Below are 4,462 nucleotides of genomic sequence, written 5' to 3' on the forward strand. Positions count from 1 at the left end.
ATTAAAAAGGTTCGTTTCCTGACCTTGAATCTAGATATTTTTATGTCAGCTCCAAGGTTGTTCCCATAACACCTTGCTATCTCTCATAAATATACTGTTCCTAATAAAAATCATATTCCAAATCTCCATTATTACTGAGACACTTCTATTAGGACTATTTTAATATCAAATACAGCCTGAAACACTTAGCTGTAGAACCCTGGGCAAGTCAGTTAACTGTCTGCCTCAGTTTCTCGATCTGTAAAATGAGGATAAAAATAGCACCCGCCTCCCAGGGTTGTGGTAGGGATCTAATGAGATAATATTTGCGAAAGCACTTAGTAAGGACTATATAAAGTGTTAGCTATTAGCTAACCGCTCTCTAGCAAATGGTGTAGAACAGAGGTATAAAATACAAAGCCCTTCCCAGTACCCAGATAAAAATTCAGTTGAGAAATGCTTAACAAAATAAATTAAAACACAAAAAAACGTGTCATCTGTGGCTTTCTGATCAGTCAAAATGTGCCCTGCAGGCATCCATTTCCATTGGAGTTCGGCATGAGTGATGTTGACAATATTACTTCCATTTCAACACTGCACTTACAAAAGTCCCAAATGGTAGTCCTTTCTGAACATGAAGGATGTGTGCAAAGTTGGCCAGATGTCCCTGATAGGGCGCTAACAATCCGTCACTGGGTCCAAGTCCTGCCATGGCTGCTCAGCAAAGAGCTCTCCAATGGCATCGGAGGCATCTCCGGGGAAGGCAAAGGCCTGGTTCAGGCCAACGGAACAGGCCGGTTGGTCCAGTTCAGAAGCTTGGCTGAGCCCTGGAAGGTCTGCCCCACCTTTTGATACTCCTTGGTGAAGCCAGTCATCTGCTTCCCAGCAAATGCGTTGGCTGTATGGTGGAGCCGCGGGGCGCTGTCCTCCATCCTCTGGGTGAAGCTCTCTAAGCCAGCGATCTTCCTTTCCATTCCTGCCTGTCCAGAGCAGCCTCCGAAGGAGTGCTCAAAGTCCAAAAAGGTCGCTGCCACCATCTGGTCCTTCTCAGCTTTCCTCTTGCCCAGTTTCCAGGCCTTCTCATCGGAGCTGCTGCTGCAGGTCAAGGAGGGCTGGAAGACGTCGCCCTGGGCTAGCGCAGGATGACTGGTCACGTGCTGCATCCACCAAACGAGCCCCTTCCTGCGCTTGGAAATCAAGTCCTCCTGGAGGCGCCCCGTTGCCTGTTTCTCGGTCACGTGGAGGGAACGTTTCAGCCAGGTGAGCAGGGAGCCAGTTGCAGTGCTGGTAGCCCCAGCGCTGGGGCACCTGGGAGTGGGCGGGCATCAGTTTGTAGGAGATGGTAAGCTTGTTGGGGCTGTCGGTTGTGCTCTGGGAGGGGTAGCGATTCTCCCGCCATTCGGGCTGCAGGGCCCCAGCACCACGCACAGCTTGTCCCCGCCCTTCCCGAAGCCCGAGGCCTCCCCCAGCACGAAGGCCTCGCACCGGGTTTGACAAAGGTGGAGAAGCGGTTCAGCTTACTGTTCACCCTGGCAGAGCTTTTGGCCCCGACAGCCAAAATAGGAAAAGAGGAGAATTCGGGGGTGGAGAAAAGCTCTGAGCCGAGGAAAGGCCTTCAGCAGAAGACGGGACTGGGAGTGAGTCCGGAAAGAAAACAGGGAAACCATGTTCAGGCTTTCCAAAGGGTAGCACCTGAGGCACAGAACTGTCTGTAACTTTTATGAGGGCGGCTTTTTCTCATCCTTAGGCAGCTTTGGAATGTGTTGCTTACAGCGATGCCTAGTGTGTCACAGCGCCATCTACTGGAAGCCGCTAGTGCTGCAGCATACTTACTTTGCGTTTTCCAGGAATTCTGCAGGACCAACTTTTCTGAGCTTGGATCAAACTGTTCAGATATGTTCAAAATTTTGATTAGAAAGAGAAGTTTTATTTGTTTCAGACATTTAAGAGTTCTTCCAGTTATTAAGTAGGGGTGTAGACATTTCTGTTTTCTTAGACTAAGCAGGGTGGAGTAAATCTAAAATTCACAAGGGCCAGGCAATGGGGATTAAGTGACTTGCCCAGGGTCACACAGCTGGGAAATGTCTGAGGCAAGATTTGAACCTAGGACCTCCCATCTCTAGGCCTGGCTCTCAATCCACTGAGATACCCAGCTGCCCCCAGTATGGACATTTTTTAACAGTTTCTACTGAACTTAGGAAAGGAGTTCCTAACTTCCAAGGCTCTTTGAATTAAAAAAAATTTGTAATTATTTCAGTGTAATTGATTTCTATTGTGATTTCTGTGCATTTCTTTATTTTACTCATTTGAAAACATTGTTTTTAGAAGAATTTTGTCAGCTTCACCAGTCTGTCAGAGGAGTCAGTAAATAGGTAAAAGTTTATGAAAACCCTTAAGGGAAGGAAAAACACTGTTAGATCTTAGAATTGGGAATTTCGTCCAAAGACCAGGATAGGAAGCTTCTTTTAATATTATAAGAGATAACTGTAGAGATCTATTCCAACTTCTGCAATTTACTCATGATGAAACAAGTTCAGAGAGGCTAAAGGGTTTGGCCAAGAGTCCTCCTTTCCACGGCTATCCCATTCTGTTGGAGTGAATCTTTTTTTCTAACTTGCCCTCCTGATATATTTCTGTTTACCATCCAAAATCTAAGCACTCTTTCCCTGAAACCTTTCGATAAGACATTGGGGAGATGCAATAGGCATTGATCTTCCTTAAAGGGCTTTGAAGGCACTCATCTGGAGGATCATTTTATAAGGCTTCCCTAGCCAGCTAGCATCAGCATCCAGACAATATAAAACAGCTGTTGGCCATTTATGGTCAGTGACCAGCCTATTTTGGACTGAGGATAAGTACCGACTTTTACTTGATATATTTGACTTATGTTAAAGTTGTTGCATTTCTTTACTTTTCATTTTTTTGTACTGAGTGAAAAGCCAAGGCTTCCTGAAGGGAGGTTTCAAGTATTTCCCCTCAGTTAATCTTTCTTCCCCAGCTAAGCTAATCTGGGTTAATGCACCAGAATGAGGGAGGCAAGTAGTTTGCCCTAGTTTTTTGGACATCAGAGTGGGACACTGATTTTCTTTATATCTTCGATATGCCGAGTTATTCACATATTGTCTCCCTTCTTCAAATGTGAACCTCTTGAAAACAGGACTCTTTTTTGTCTTTGTATTCACAGAATTTAGCAAAGCTCCTGGAACCCAGTAAATGCTTCATAAATGTTTGACTATTCATTTGAATACACAGAGAATCTCTCATAAAAATAAAGATAGTTTTGAAAACTCATAAATATGCTTACTTAGAAAAAATAAAAGACAGGACAAGAAATAAAGGCAGGACCCCAAACCTCTGAGCCTCTGGAGGGGCCTCTGCAGGGAGGGCTGCTGACTAATGGACAACATTGGGGCCCATGTGGGGAAATTTTCCTTTTCCAGACCTCACATTCGGGATGGGGAATTTTTGACCGCAGGTGCTTTGGAAGGGATCATGTGGCTGCTCTCTTTGGATGGTATTTCGTGCCTTGATGCTTCCAAATTATCTGCATAGAATCAACAAGGAAGAGAAAATGAGTTTTAGAGTATAGAGGCAAAATTTGTCTGCTTAAAGTTCCCTTTTTATGAATAAATGAATCAATCAATTTTTTACGAAATGCTTACCTTCTGTCTAAAAAGTGATACCAGTTTAGATTGGGGGGCAAAAGAGTGGGAAGGGGTAGACAATTGGGGTTAGGTAACCTTCCCAGGGACATAAAGTGAGTTTCTGAGGTTGGAATTGACTTCAGGTCTTCTTGGCACCAGACTAGACACTCTTTTCACTGCCCCATCAGCAGACTCCAGAGTCTGAGGTGTCAATTCTGCTTCCATTCCTGTCTCAGATACTGACTCTTGGGGGCCTGGCGGTTTGCAAGGGAAGTTGGGATTGATTCTCACACAGAGAGTGGGCTTCTGTTACTGGGTTTCCACATCACTTGGACAGACTAAATAAATAATCTGGATCAATGACACATTTTCCTGAGTGTATCCGGGTCTCTTTGAAGAGTCAGGAATGTCTCCTTTACACAAGACTCAGACGGGTAAGTGGAGTCTCCAAAGGCACCCAAAGCTCAGCTTCTTATACTTTCCTTTCAAAGGAGAAAGAGGAGAAACAGAGACAAAACTTCAATATCATCAAATATCTCCCCCTTGAGAATATCCTTTAAACCTCAATAAATTCAAAAGCTTCACCCCCTTCTCCACTGACTGGACAAATATAGCACTAAGAGACTCAGTGAAGAGGGGAAAGAGAAGCACAGATGGTGGGTGGCTGTTACTGGGGGAAATGCTGGTTGGACTCTCCAGAGGGGCCAAAGAAGCCACTGAATAAACGACTGATTGGCTGCCAGGCGGAGTTCTTAGTTCAGAGGTTCCATTTTTAGGAAAGGGAAAGTTCTGAGTATCCTGGGATATTCCGTCTCAGGGTTCCACAGAGGCTGCTTTCC

At 45.0% G+C, this 4,462-nt stretch overlaps 1 pseudogene; it reads right to left on the reverse strand.

Annotated features, from left to right (window-relative positions):
* Positions 1 to 556: 556 nt before the first annotated feature.
* LOC100029281 (sorting nexin-18-like) lies at positions 557 to 3,848 on the reverse strand (annotated as a pseudogene).
* Between the last annotated feature and the right edge of the window lie 614 nt (positions 3,849 to 4,462).

The sequence above is a fragment of the Monodelphis domestica genome, chromosome 1 (assembly GCF_027887165.1).
Source record: "Monodelphis domestica isolate mMonDom1 chromosome 1, mMonDom1.pri, whole genome shotgun sequence".
Taxonomy (NCBI): domain Eukaryota; kingdom Metazoa; phylum Chordata; class Mammalia; order Didelphimorphia; family Didelphidae; genus Monodelphis; species Monodelphis domestica.